Consider the following 16,120-nt stretch of genomic DNA (forward strand, 5'->3'; position numbering starts at 1 on the left):
AGATCTGTTTCATAATTGCTCTTATGCCGATACCAGGGAACGCATAGCTTCTTATTCAACCTGTTCTTGTGACAACCATAGCACATTTCAGAACAGTGTTAAATTATGAGTTAGTTTTGCTATAATTTTTATACCCATTGGCTCATTGAAAGTGAGTACATTCCTGCAGATGCCTGTGCAGAAGCTGCAAACCTGCAGCAGCTCTTTATTCTGTCTGCTATATATTAAAGATTGTTGTAGCGCTGCACACATCTCTCTTTTAAGACTCAGCTCTCTCCCTCACTGCCCTCTTTTTTTTTTTTTTTTTTCTTCCTCAATTGCTCTCTATATTTGTCTCGGCTGCATTCTCACTCTCTAATTTCTCCCATTCTGCATCTTGCACAAATCTCCCGGTTGTTGTCAGTCCTGGACTCTAAGGGATGCGCTGGAGAGACAGGTTGCGGATGAGGGAACAGTTACTGTGCTGCTTCTCCTACCTGTGAGGGCTAATGATAAAAATAGACTAGGGCTGGGAACATGAATATTTAACTTAATGCGGGCATCTCTCTTTTTTTGTGGGGGGGGGGATTACAATGATGCGCTAAGAACCACGAGCAGCAGTTGTAAGACGTTGGTGACGGGTTTGAAGAATGACCCCGTTTAAAAGTGCAACACATTGGAACCATCAAGGGCAGGTTACCAAGCGTGACATAAAGCCACATAGCGGTGCATGCAGGAGGGTTAAGCTGATACGATTACTTAAGCATTGCACTATGTGTGCTTCTACCTTTCAGCACTGTTGGATTTACCGGCTGTATGTGTATGCGTCCATGTGTGTGCTGGATGGTGCTTTATAGTTGACACACGTGCACACTGAGCACATGCCAGTGTGCCTGTAAGTGTGCGGGATTGTAGGTCATTGAAAACTCCAGCTATATATAGAAGTCAGACTGTTTAATTTGTCAGGCTGCCCCTTTTTACTTATTCAGGTGTAATGCATAGATATGACTTGTGCATGTAATGTGCACAAAGCCCTGTTGGGACCTATGGATGGGTGGATGAGTGCCCCCCTCCCCCCCACCACCACCACCACCTCCGCCCGACACATCTCTAATCCCATTCTGCTTCTCTCCCTGTCACTATCTCCATATCTCCTTCTATTTGTCACTCTGCAGTAACAGCATCTCTCAGGATAGGACCTCATTCACACATCACACACACACACTCACACACACACACACACACACCCTCCCTCCCTTTCAACTAAATCACCGCTCTGCTAAGCTAGCTGTGCAACAACCTGAATAACTCTGTTTAGTCATCAGTACTATGCGGGGCAGCTCCAGATAAGGGAGGGCCTTTCGCCTCTTTACAGTTGGAATGTCAGAGGCTGTCGCTGTCCGCTGCCCCCCGGTGCTGAAAGTGGCTCCCCTCCTCTTTGTCAGGGCTGCGAAGCGCTGTCCAAGGTGCTGATTTACAGCCTTCATTACACGGCTGCTTTACAGCCTGGGAGAGTTACATACAGCATCGGGGTCGAGGTGTTTGTGTTTGTAGTGGCGTATTTTTGCACTGCGCATCTTATAAGCATGATAAGATGAGAGGAATAACTCTCAGGGAAATTACAAAAGGCTCTAAGGAAACTAAAAGAAGTGGATGCATGTTGAATCACTAACACATTTACATATTCATGAGTTGTTGTGTTCCCACCGTATTCTTAATTATCTGCAGATTTTTCTCTTCAGAGCAGTGGAGAGGTGGAAGGAGGTGAAGTGCAATCAAGAGTTGAAGGGAAGGTGACGTTTTAGCAATCCATTTGCAGCACAGAAATGTTCTAACGGCAGAGCATGTCGTGTTTTTGAAGCGCAAGAGGGGAAGCCGTTACTGTCTAAAAGATGGAGTAATGCACACGGATGGATTGCATAGGGAGGAGGTTGAGGATTTATTCATTTCCTTCCTGGCAGGTGTGGAATGATGCTGTGGTTTGTTGTGTTTTAGACTGTTTTTCGAAGCTGACTTTGACAATGAGAGAACCATTTTACATCGACTGAATCATGTAAAGCTTAGACTGTCATCATTACAATGATAAACTAGTGCAAACCACATTTGCTCGGACTGTCAAAGCATTCATAGTTTATGGTGCACTATTAAGAGAAGCTGTTAGTGTTCAATTTCCCAGATTCTTGTTATCTAACAAAAGTGAGTTCATGCTACTTCACCAAATTTTTGTTACTGTCCGCAATTTTATCTTCATTTCTATATTCAAGTTGCTCATTAACGTGTCAGTTCACTTTATTTGCGGCAGTTAATGAGTGACTAGTTTTTGTTATGTGTGCATAATAGAAAATTGTTTCTGCCTGGACAAAGTCATTGGTTCTGCAGGGCAGCTGGCTGCTGATAGCCAACTCAGTCCAGATAGGATGCGCGTTGTTTTCCAGAGACTTATTTAGAGAACATTTAAAACATTATTGCTTCTTTTAGACACAATGAGATTAATTATATTGGTGCCATGCAGAGAGACACACAATGCCACAGAAGCATAAGCACAAGACATGATATCGAAAGGTAACTTCAAAACACAAAGATACTAGTGTATATGAATTATGAGCGTTTACCATACCCAGGGATAAACATTGAGAAGTACTAATTAGTAAACCTACTGTATTGAGAAAAACTGTAACTAATAAGTGAGGAGACAGTAGTATTACTAAAGATTGAAAAAGCAACTAGTGCATCCATTTACAGTGCAACCAAACAAATCTGCCAATAAAGAAATGAGAAAATAATTGCGCCTGATTTCACACTGTACATTGCATCAAATATAATGTCCCCTCTACAGAAGTTCTTTTAATGTGAACTCACATGAGGAAATAGTTGCCTTACCAGTGACATAACAGCTCTGATGCCACATGACTGTCAGAGTAAAATACATTTTTGAGGTTGATATTGATGAGATGTCAACACGAGCCTCATAGTTTACTCTCCACCAACGGTGAAGCTTGTGTAGATCAGGAAATACAGAATGGAAATACAATGAATTGCGAAATGCTTACCATAGATAGTATCTAAATTGGGGTTTGTTTTTACAAGAATATTGAGGATTATGAGTTCAAATAAGAAATGCAAACAAACCTGCTCGCTTAAATGGGAGTGGTTTGATGTTTCTGCCTTTGCTGCTGTTTAATTACTTTAACTTCACCTGCCATCGGTGTTTAATCGGTATCTGTCCATGGGGAGCTTTACATTGCTTGTTCATGCATTTATGACTGGATTTTAAACAGGAGGAGGTAACCTGAGGGCAAGAGTCTTGCTGTTGTACTGCTGGTACAGTACATGCAGTGAAGGGTAACATCTGTAATATGGATGAACCTAATTACATTTTTTGAGATATTGCTGTTAAATGCATTACACCATGGTAGCTGTCTTGCATATTACTCCATCTACAGTTTCACCTAATGACCCATCCATCTAAAACTGCTGCATTTTAATTTACTAACTGATAAACAGAAAATTACTTTGAAGTTATTTTAATAATCGGGTATTAGTTTAATTTGTCTTTCCAGCAAAAATGCCAAAAGCTGTCTGTCTGCATCTTCTCAATTATGACTTGGTCATGCTTTGTTGCATGTGATGACTATTTAATGCCGTGGAAGATTATGAGCGACATTTTCATACCGTTTTCTGACATTTAATTCAAAACAATTTGAACGTGAGAATTAACAGCAGGTTATTTGATTATGAAAACATGTATTAGCTCTGTCCATCCATCCATCTCCTCTCCAGCCAGTCCGCACTCCTGGTCGGGGCTGTGAATGGGGGTTGTAATGATGTTTTAGTTATGGCTGACTGCATAATACTGCAAAATGCTCCCTGGGGCCCTCTCTTAGGGAAGCAGTTGTTGTGCATGCTCAACATTATTATTCTCTGTCTACCCACTCTGCGACGCGTCTACTGTGAATGGGGAGCGAGAGGAAGCAGAAATGCACTGTAAGTGAGAGAGACTGCTGGCTAATACAGAACCACAGGCACTTGTTACTTGGAAAGGTAGCTCTCTGGCTGCACACACACACACACACACACACACACACACACACACACACACACACACACACACACACACACACACACACACACACACACACACACACACACACACACACACACACACACACAAAATGCATTTTCAGTGGCGTAGTGCTTTAAGTGTATCATCTCCACATGAGTAGGCAGACACATAGTCCTGCTGGCCTTCAGTATACTGTATGTATAGGTCAAGTTAAATTTGCCATGTCAACCAAGATAATTGCGGATGAGGACAATGCTGTGCAGTGCATCCTTCATTAAACACATCAGTCTCGTTGAGAAGGAGAAACTTTTTGTTGTGCAAAAATACTGTTTACCAGTTTATGTATTGCAGAATATTAAGGTTTTGCCAGTGCTAGCTTTTTTTTTCATTTATGTACCCAATGTCGTGCTCATAAAATTCATCTGCGTTGGACCAAATGCTATTTTTTTTGTCAGTATACCAACCACCATTGAACAAATGGCTCCTACGTCCAAAGAAAAAGATAATTGCGTATTTCCTAATTGAATTTGATAAAGGTGGGTATTAAAGAAACACGGATACAATGGCTTACGTAACAATGAATTGGTTTTCTTGCTAATTAGAGTTGGTTACCGTCAGCAGTGGGTGTCCACATATAATGGATGGATATTCATTCATTGGTTTCTCAATTAAAAAGCAGAGAGTATAATCAGCGGTGAAGGTTTCTGCTTCTCCAAAGCTTGCTGTTGACTCAGTGTTCTGTTGAAAAGCTCAGACAAAAGCAGACTCACACGCGCACACACGCACACACACACACACACACACACACACACACACACACACACACACACACACACACACACACACACACACACACACACACACACACACACACACACACACACACACATTTAAGAGGCCACAGGGTACACATTGTCCTGTACTACATGTTTCCCTTTCCTTGTTAAAAGAAAATTGTTTAAGATATAGATATATGTATTAAAAACATTTGTATTTCTTTCTAATTATTTTATTTCTCTGTAATATTAAACAGTAGGAGGAAAATATAGACCCCAAGGTTCTCTGAGGTAAGAGACTTTAAATGGACGAATGGTATTCGAGAGAAATAGATGGCTGGTTTTATGGAGGGGAAGAGGAGGTCACTGAACATGAAGGAAAGAGATGAATCATGCCAAAAGAAGTTCAACCGAGCAGAACACAGGAACCGTCATCTTCTCTCTGACCAGTTTCAGAAAAATTAACTGAAAACGTGTTATATAGTTGTCAGTGCTTCATTACAACTGTATGAAACAAGTTAATTTAGATTCAAACCATTTTTTTTATTTTTTATTTATGAATGATTAATGATTAGGAACAATGATAACTCAAGGGTAACACCAATGAAGGTGGCATTTGAATTATGGCTGGGCAATGTATCAATCTTATGATATTGTGATATGAGACTAGATATTATCTTAAGTTTTGGATATTGTAATGTCGTGATATGGCAGAAGTCTTTTCTTGCTTTTAAAGGCTGCATTACAGTAAATTTAGATCATTTTCTGAACTCCCAAGAACTTCCATGTGCTATTATTTTCCTTTACCCACTAAAGTCTTTACATGCACATCAATGATGATTATTAATACAAAATTTCATTGTATACATATTTTGTGAAATCCCCAATAGTCATTACTTCAGTATTGTTGCAATATCGATATATTGAGGTGTTTGGTCAAAAATCTTGTCATATTTGATTTTAACCATGTCGCTCGGTCCTAATATTAATAAAACAATGTCTGTGCATTGACCAATTTAATGTGATTAAGGATTACATTCCTCAAGGACGATAATTGCTTTGAAATATTGAAAAGTAGCTATTGAATATTATGTATATTTTACATATTCATGTAACTGTTTGTTATGTGTAACCAAAATACCACTGTTAGCATTCACAAGAAGTTTAAAGGATACCAAACATCTTGATTTTTCAAGTCTTATTACTGAAAGCTGAGGCGTTCAATACTAATTAATAAAGTAAATACCTACCTACCTACCTATCTACCTACCTACTGGCTGTGAAGACGTCCCTTCAAACTAAAATGCACTCCAGAGTTCATCTGAAAACAAGATGAGGCTTCAGCTCTTTCTGTTATCCAAGGTTACAGTCTGTTTAATACAAAATCCCCTTTTGTAGAGCAGAACTATGGTCAAAGGACAGCCGCAGTCCCTGAGAGAAAAGTAGCCCCAGTCATCATGGTTTAACTCTATTTTCATCAAAGTTTTTTTTTTTAAGGTCATTGATTTTATTTTTAACAATCTTACAAACAAAAAATAAGTTGTATTAAGCTTTCATTGAGCTGAATACTGTAACTGCCAATCAATCACTATTCCTCTCTCCAGCTAAAGCTAAATGCTTAGACATGCTCGGTTGGGATTGTGAAACGCCATGCTGGGAAATGTAGGGAATCAAACAGAAGAAAAAATAAGAGAGGAATTTAGGAGTGTATGCAACAATAGACAATATTACAGCTTCAAAATATGACTTACTAGCACAGTACACACATCACACCCTCACAAACGGATGATGTAATACTTTGTTTCAGGCAGAAGGTTCTATTAATGGTCTTAAAGATGGGAGCCCTTCTTGAGTACTTGTAGTTTACTCATCAAAAAGAATCCGTTTGGTTCAGGTGCACCCGTGTGTGAATGTACACGCAGCAGATAAAGTAAATCAAAAAGCTGACAGCACACACTCCGGGGAGTGACACATCCTCGCTTTCCTCCCGGCTCGTTATTGAAAAGACCTATGTCCTTGATGAGTCTCTCAATTTCCACCCAATCTGACATTACTGTGAACCGACCTGTGCCAGGAGATTGAACCATAATGAAAAGCCACGTATTGATTTTCTCTCACTCGTATAACTATTTTCAGGGTGTTAGCTGGTGTGTGGTTGAGAACAGCTTCCAAACCATGATACCCACTCGGCCTGGTAGCACAGCAATCAAGCTGCATCGACTGTGTACATGGAGACTTCTGTTGTGTCACTCGAGACAAAATGAAAGCAAAAGAAGCTCTGTTACTACATCAGTGTGTGTGTGTGTGTGTGTGTGTGTGTGTGTGTGTGTGTGTGTGTGTGTGTGTGTGTGTGTGTGTGTGTGTGTGTGTGTGTGTGTGTGTGTGCGCGCGCGCGTGTGTGTGTGCGTGTATGTATATGTGTGTGTACGTGTAAATCAGAACTTGGCTTCATCCCATTTTATCAAGCTGTTTGCCTTTGGCTCATGAGAGAAAAATAACCAAGTAGGTAATGTGGATTGCCATGGTTACGGTCTGGGCTGCTGGAAATGTTCCATATATTTGCAAAATATGCACCTTTTACACTGAGGTTAAACATGACAAACAAAATAATGCAAATACCGCCATTCATCGGTTTATGCAAGGAAATAGTTGCCGTGATACCACCGGTTTCATACAGAATACACTCCGTTTCAGTCAGGGAATTTCCCTGGTGGATAATCATTTGCATTTCATAAAGCACGGAGTGAAGTCACGTTTCTCTTTTTTCATGCTTGCACGTTACCAACTGCGTTTCGACACACTCTCCTCTCTCTCTCTCTCTCTCTCTCTCTCTCTCTCTCTCTCTCTCTCTCTCTCTCTCTCTCTCGCTCTCTCTCCGTCTCTCAGGAAGGCTAAACAATCCTCTCAGCTTCATCTTTAATTGCCTAGGTAACCACCAGCCAGCTGAAATATATTATTTTTCTTTCATCTTCAAGAGTAGGTGTGAGACGGTATGTGCTTTCCGTCAAGTGTGTCCTTTTGCCCACAGCATGTGTGTATATATCGTGACTCTCGTATATACGCATGTTTGTGATGTCTTTTGCGTGCTAATATTAGCAAAACAAATGAAAGTGTCTGTTATTGGCTGGAGAAAAGATGCTGGTGTTGAAGTCAGCCAGCAGCAGGGAGAAACTCATTATCATGTGTGCGCTAGAAGAAGGGAGAGGTGGCGCGATGGACGCTCACTTTTAGTAGTGGAAACCCTAGTGTGTGTGTGTGTGTGTGTGTGTGTGTGTGTGTGTGTGTGTGTGTGTGTGTGTGTGTGTGTGTGTGTGTGTGTGTGTGTGTGTGTGTGTGTGTGTGTGTGTGTGTGGGAGGATGCCCCGTTGTACAGCATGGCATTGTGGGATTGCTGCATCTTTAAACTAGTAAGCGGCTTAATTGGTGGGTATGAGTGGGCAGAGGGACTGCAAGGCGACCGTGAGGGCCAGCGGTGGAGGTTTCCGTAGAATCAAGAAACGGATGGATGAAAATCAAACACACAGCCTTGTAATTGGGCAGGAGAGGGACGTGGGGGAGGGGACAGAGGGGGATCAATCCCTCTGTCTGCTCCATCGCCAGGACGCTCATTCTGGCCAGCAGTACACCAGTGGACTCTCTATGCGCGCACACACGCACACACGCAGCACATCATGTCTGGGATGGACGGGAACTACTAATGAGGCAGATGGGCACAGCACCGGCATCATACTTTTGCATATGAACTTTGAAGATTGAAGTCCTAATCATGCAAATGACAGCTTAGACAATGAAAAATGTTTTCACCGATCAATAACTGACACGGTACGGTGAACGTGTTAAAGTAATGAGGCAGTGGGAACACATGGAAAGACAAGAATAGCAAATTCAAATGTTTCTTTCCATCGCCAGACATTGAATGGATTATTTTTTTTTTTTATATAATGAATGAGCGCTGTCCAATATGTTGTTTTAATCCTGATTTTGACAGCATTTGTTTTAAAATATTTGACATTCAAAGCATTAGATTGTGAAGACCTTTAATGCCAACAAGCTAAAACAGACCCTGATACCAAGCAGGGTGTGATGCAGTATTAGCAAGTACCAATTATCACCAACAATTTCGCACTTACTTTTTTAAATAATGAAAATATTTAGTGTAACAAATGTGAAAGAAAATCTAAAAAATATTCAAGGTGACGTTTTGAGTTGTCTCACTTAGAGTATAAAAAACAGAGACAAGATGGATGCTGTAACTTTTCTGACATATTTGCTTGATTGAATTCATTAATAATCTTGCCAATCTAAAAATGTGTTGATCTACTTCATGTTTCAGAATATCATGTCAGACAATACAGCCTCTAGATTTGATTGCAGTCAGAAATGTGTCTATTTTACAGTTTTTATCATCTTAACTTGTCTCGGTGTGTTAGACCATCATGTTATAGCTTATTTAATTGCATTCTTAAATTTTTATGGAACTTTGATTCAGTACTAGGTATTTATTGAAACCAAACATTCCTGTATGATATTTTATCCAACAATAATTTCAACATTCTTCAATGTTGTAATACATAATATATTGGTACTATAATGTGAGACCACATATATGGTGATATAGGGTTTCATCCGTATCACCCGCTACTTGATCTGTGTTGTGAAACAGAGGCGGGATTTACTTGTTGATACAAAATCAATATGGATTACATGATAAGGTTTGGAAAGTAAAGGAACACCATAATGAGAAAATTGCATTGGCTGTACATTATAATACTAGACATTTATATAGACTGTGATTCATCTGTTTTAGGTTACTGCCTGTTAATCACAGTAATCAAAATTGATAGGGATGTTCCCCCACTGATGAAAATTGATATCTTACAGGCACGAGGCCTCGCACTCATCGCCACAGCATGCTGTCCAGATGCCACTGTCCTATAAAGGCCCGATTTGCGTGACTGATCACATTAATGTCCAACAGTCCGTTTGCAATTTTGCCTTTAATGGTGAAATGGCCACAACTGGTGATAAAGTTTTAGCTTTCGCTGTCTTTCCAGTTTTCCTCTTAGTTCCTGGCCATTAGGGTGCCCAAAGCGTCATTAGAGGATATTAAGGTTGTTGTTGTTGTTGTTGTTTGGTTTTGTTTTGGGGGGGGGGGGGGGATGTGGGCGGAAGCATAATGAAATGTTTCTTTCCAAGGCTTATAATGCGAAGAACTGCGGGGAGCCTCAGAAGCACTTCTATCATCAGTCTCGCTTGTGTTGTTTTTCACTTCATTTTAAACATCCATGAGGTGTTACGAGGCTTTTCAAGAGAAACTCATATTCCAAACCAAAAAGTTTCACGACTCAGATATCCTATAATGAACAGGTATATCATCACAGAATGTATTTAATAATATAGATTTTGTGTGTGTGTGTGTGTGTGTGTGTGTGTGTGTGTGTGTGTGTGTGTGTGTGTGTGTGTGTGTGTGTGTGTGTGTGTGTGTGTGTGTGGTGTGTGTGTGTGTGTGAGTGGAGATTGACAGGACATCAGTAGAAAGAGAGCCAGGGGAATAACATGCAGTAAATGTGCGCCAGCTGAGAATTGAACCAAGAGCACCGAACCTCTCAGGTCTCAGGTTGCCTCAACAATAGATATAGATAAAGTGTTGCACTAATTAACAACATACTTGTTCGTATCCTGTTGCCCCTTTATTAATTGCTTTAAGTGACAAGTGATAAGGACATTACTGGATTAGGGCCATTATGACCGGGACACACAGAGCAACACTATAATTTGGACACTTTCAATGGCAGAGCTATCAGTGGAGTTGTTTGGGAAAATAGTCACTTATTATGGAAAGAGGACCCCATTCCTTTTTTTTTTTTTTTTTTTTGCCATAGCAATGTGTGGACGCCTAATTCTATAAAACACATACAAAAGACGCTGATTACTTATTACAAAGTAAGTGGTCCAATTTGTTTTTATGGGCTTTGGTCCCCATAGATTTTGTTTGATGTCTTTACAGATGTGGCGTGTACCCAGATTCTTTCATGTCATAGTGTCATTTGATTACGATGTCTTTGTTAGGCATCAAACAGCAGAGAAGAAGGGATACAGAGAGGCAGCCAGATTGTGATTGATACCACTGTTATTGGCTAACGGCCTCTTTGATTATCAGCTGGACTCGCCGCACACACGCGCTGCTCTGAGTCTTATCATAGGAACTCAAGCGCATGTGCTTTGACACAACTAGTTCCGCATGCTATACATGATTAAACTTCATTAAATAATTGACTATACTTAATGCTACTTGCATATTTTTTTCAGGTGTGCCTGATTATAATTTCAACTCTGTCGTGCTCTTGCAGAGAGCTATCGGATGCCACTAACACACCCCACGGCATCCACTCTATAGCCGACCATCTTATTCAGTCACTGCCTTTTATCAACCACGTAAACACTGCCCAGCTAAGTGGACATATAGATGTAGTATAATCTCACAATCAAATATTTATGTCCGTATGAATTTCACTCACCGTTCCTCTAAGTATAGTGTCGCCTTTGGCTAAACTGACCACTTGGCTCCCAGTGCTGTGACCCCCCCCCCCGCTTTCTTTCTCTTTGACGACAGCTTAGTTGACATGTCTGCGTAACTCTCAGTCAGACGAGTGCCAGGGACTGATATGCCCGTATGAATAGTATTTCCCGTTTTTCCACGGTCTGCAGAGCCTATCAGCATCCTCTGCAAATGGAAATAAACCATCTGTTAGTCGCGCCCCTCCACAGGCGGCAGAGAGCCTTGCCACTTGCCCCGCGTCCCATCTCGGCCCTCAATAGGAACCCATTTAGCTATCGTCACATAGGAAATGGAGCAACTTAACTGGGGAACTGTGGGATTGGTGTTTTGTGTTTTGTGTGTGTGTGTGTGTGTGTGTGTGTGTGTGTGTGTGTGTGTGTGTGTGTGTGTGTGTGTGTGTGTGTGTGTGTGTGTGTGTGTGTGTGTGTGTGTGTGTGTGCGCGCGCGCGCGCGTGTGCCATGGCATAAATATAGAGGATTTCTCAAGGCACTCTCAGCGTTTGATGTTTTATGTCTAGCAAGCAGGATTAGATGATATTCTGTCTCCATGGAGTCCAAATTTACAGCAGTTTAATTTCATTTTTGGTTACTTGACAAGATGATATTTTACAAATCAGCAGTTTACCCTTTTGGACCTCTGACTTGCATTATCAGTTGACCCTTCCAATAATTACTTTTTTTCTGTAATATTTCTTTAAAGTTGTATAAAAAAAAAGGGTCATGGGTATGATGTAAAAAGGCTGAGTTGTAGCAAACCCCACACATTATTATAACCCAAATTTCCTTCCGTTCTTTTGGCATCCTGCGGCTCATTATCATGTAAACAGATCCTGTAATGGACCATGATTTCTCCATGTTTGAAAATATATGTTAGAAATGAACAGCACACCCACCAGACTGGTTGTGCTTTGCAGCTTATTTGATCTCTCAGTTGACAGCATTTCAGTGTTATTCTTATCTGTTTTCCAAGACTTGAAGATTTAAACAGATTCTCTCTTTTCCTGTAGAGGCTCTCGCTGCACTTTTCAAATAATTTTAGTGACATTTTCTGCTATTTTAACTCTCCTAATGAATACATTTATTCTGGTCATCTCATCTTTATGGTCTTCTTATTCAATAATGTATCTTTTGAAAATCCTGCTAGGGGACATAAAAGCCCCCAGCTCCTTAAAATAGAAGCCGTAACGGTCTCTTATTTTGCCTTATAATTCATGATCCATCAGCTGAAGGTTTTCACGTAGCACTGTATGTTCTCTGAATGCTTAAAACAGAAAGTCCTCCATAGTGGTGCTTTAGATTTTATAATTTTTGTGTTTTTCAATAGCTGTCAAGTGATGCCTTTTCCCTGAGATCTCATTCCATTTGCTCCATGTCTGTCCATAAGAAAGACATTTCTACATGTATGCTCCTGTCTTTGAGAGTGGGAGCTTCCCCTGACCTCCATCCAGTAATCCCTGGACCTCTACTTACACCCTGCTGATCCATCCTCATTCGCTATCTATCGTCTTCTTCCTTTCCCACCCAGTCATCTTCGTCCAGGATGTCTAGATTATCAAGACATACACGTCCTAATCTCCTCATCCTCCGATTCCACAGATGCCTCCCAGCTTGGTCATCAGGCCGCTAGTTTTTTTTTTGTAGCTAAGTGCAGCCCAGGACCTTGGCTCAGCAGCTCCTTATCACAGCTGGGGCTAGCCTCGAGATCTCAGCGCTGCCCAGTCAACCACGAATAATCCTAGTTAGGGCACTTTTGAGTTGCTAATGATTGTGCTGCTTTTACAAAAACTAGATTGTTTTTTTTGCTCCAGTTACAGTTTTGTAATAATTTGCCTCTTTCCGTCTTCAACACTCGTTCTAATCTCCTCCCCTCATCGTCCCGCTGCCTTTTCTTCCCCGTGTCTCATGCGTGGTTCGGGATTGCTGCAGTTTGTCACACATTCATTAAATATTATTATCATTGGTGGTGCAGAGGGAGGGACCCAAGGAGCCTTTGATAGTTGGGATGTGTGGGGAGAAAGAAACCAAGGAGCTCATGGGATAGGGGGGGACGACATCAAAGGATTCCTCAGCAGATGTCTCTAAACAAGATGGCTGCCAGGTCATCTTTGCCAATTAACTCAATAATAGGAACAGGTTGTTATAAATGCAGCATGCTCGGGTCCGTGTACTGCGGGCAGTTGTTTATTTCCCCGATCTTTGAACTCCCTCTGAGATTTTCAAATCAGTGAGGCCTTTTTTTTTTTTTTTTTTTTTGGACGAGTCAAAGTATTTTTTTTTTTATCACAGACAGAAGTGTAGTGGCAGGGATTTGTTGTGGGCCAGTGAATTAGTGACTGCCCCCTGCTTTTACTCTTAAGATAGAGAAAAGGAGAGTTTAAAAAGCATGCCTGTGGCTTTGTTATTTTTCCTCTATTGCAGCTGTCATCCTCTGTTTCAGAGGAGGAAGCAACAGGGAATAATAATCTTTAGTCTGTATGTTTTGGGCCTGAAGGCCTGACGGGCTTAATGGCACATGGGTGGCCAAACCACGCCTGACTGAATGAGGCCATTAGGTTTTAACGTAAGAAGCTATACATTACAACGTAAATGCTGATGTGACAGTCAGTTAAAGTCTGTGAACATGTAGGTTGTTTTTATTTTTATTAAGGAGCACACAGTCTCTATCATTACTGCAGCCTCACTGCTTATCTGGCTGCTTCTCTCTCAACTCATAAATATGGACACAGATGGCATCAAACAAAATGTTACGCAAACATCTCTGCAGCCTACGGGGTTTCTAAATCTAAATGTTTGACTTTTGGTAGGCCCCCAAATCACTCTATTGCATCCTAACTATTATTATTATTATTAGTAGTAATAGTGTTAGCATTAGGACAGGTGCCAGCATTAGAATTAGTATTAGTGTTTTTAACAGGTACATATTGCTGCAGTGAAGATATTTCCCTGAGCTTCACTGCTGCTGTAGCAACCAGCAGTCCTCCTGCCTCCATTATTCAACAACACAGGCACTTGCCTCTAGAAATGAGTTAGGCAGCAACATTGTCTCATGCATACAAATGGGAAGGTTAGCATGTAATCCATCCTGGAATGGATCGCACTCTCTGGCTTTGGCAAAAAGCATTGTGGTGGGATTAAAGTGCTCCTCCATCCTCATGAGTGAATGTGAAACGACGCAGTCAGATGGACGATACTGGACGCGTTACCCGTTCACTGAAAAGCATAAGGAAACTGCTCAGATGGTCAAGCAGCAGCTCTGCTTGTGTTTTCTGGGAGAGATAGAGAAAGGGACTGCATGCAACTCCAGCCTTTATCCTCGGCTGCATGGCTAGTTGCTATAGCAACATGACTTCGCATTCCTTTTCACCTGCCGTTTTTGATCAGTTCTCACTCTTGCCTCTCCCTCGCCAACCTTCCTTCGTCCTGAAATGCCTCACCACTGCGGCGGACTTACCATCGCTCTTTAACGAGGGCTGCTGCCACATTTCTGTTACCTGCAATATCAGCCTCCCCTAATGACAAATTAGGATGGACCAGCTGCCATCACGGCGTACTCCGTCCTCATCCTCATACTTGTGCCCTAAGGTGCAACACAAGATCAGAGTGTCCTAATTCCAAATATCTATGTAAAATAAGACCAGCATTGTGCTACACCATCATCATCGTCTCAACCTCCTTTAAATTTCAGAGAGCTCTCGGAGTGTGGCAAGGCCACTCCTGCAGAGTCAATCATGCCCCAGGCTAGTGATTGATCAGGAGCCAGCAGTCTCTGGAGTGTCCACGGATCCCCTCAGCTCCAGTACAGTCCATCATCATCTGTCCATCCTTCTTAACAAATTACAGAAGTGTTTGACGGAATCTAACGAGACCTTCACTTGAGTCATCGTGCATCTATTCTTCAAATTAAGGAAGAACACATTTGTGTAGCCAGATATTTGAAGGGACCAATTATATGCCACACACACCCTTTATTGCATATTTGAACTATGTATATGTGTGTCACAGCCTCCATCATTTGAAGCCTGTTTTCATGGAATGACATTATGCTAATTAGTCGTTTTAATCAGGCAAGTGAAAACAAAGAGCTCCGTGCAGGGTCCTGTGTAATGGGTGTATAGATGGATAGTGACAGTCGGTCCTGCGTGAGGAAATCGGGCATGTAGGGAGTAAAGCCTGAGTTGGAGGCACTGAGGCATTGTAACTTGGCTCTCACGTAAAACAGCATTTCCACTGCTTATAATTTGGTTTGCATATAAAGCATATATCTATGCACAATGACGAGTGTTCATCAGCCATATATCACACGGACATAAAGGCATAGTCAGCCCCCACTGATTTATGTGTACGTTTTGGATTCCTCATTTTTCTAATCTCTTTTTCATACGCTTGCACAGAAACAGACTTGCAAATGAGAGATGAAATGCATCGTCCCATCGTCCTCAACCCTGCTCCTTTCGTGCGGGGCACTCATGCTCGTACCTCTGCTCATCTAATGCACATATGAATTTCAGCAGAACTGCTGATCATTAGAATGACGCATTACAGAGGAATAATGTGCGGCTGTTTTCGTAAAACGTCTCTGATGACTTGGCCGCGTAGATGGATGATTGGATCCTCTCCACTAAATTGCACTGCACAGAGGGCTGTATATACATGGAGGTAATCTCACTGGGCAATTGCAGGTAAAAATTCAGTGTGTGTATGAGGAGGAAAAACAAACAAAAAAGGGCTTTGTTACTCTGAATT

At 41.4% G+C, this 16,120-nt stretch overlaps 1 protein-coding gene across 3 annotated transcripts in view; it reads left to right on the forward strand.

Moving 5' to 3' along the window:
- Positions 1–16,120, forward strand: part of slc12a5a (solute carrier family 12 member 5a) — a 148,020-nt gene that overhangs the window by 55,260 nt on the left and 76,640 nt on the right. The window lies entirely within an intron of this gene.

Source organism: Brachyistius frenatus, unplaced genomic scaffold, assembly GCF_029030835.1.
Source record: "Brachyistius frenatus isolate BFR_SWC_R1_liver_20210118 unplaced genomic scaffold, ASM2903083v1 Contig_10, whole genome shotgun sequence".
NCBI classification, from domain to species: Eukaryota; Metazoa; Chordata; class Actinopteri; family Embiotocidae; genus Brachyistius; species Brachyistius frenatus.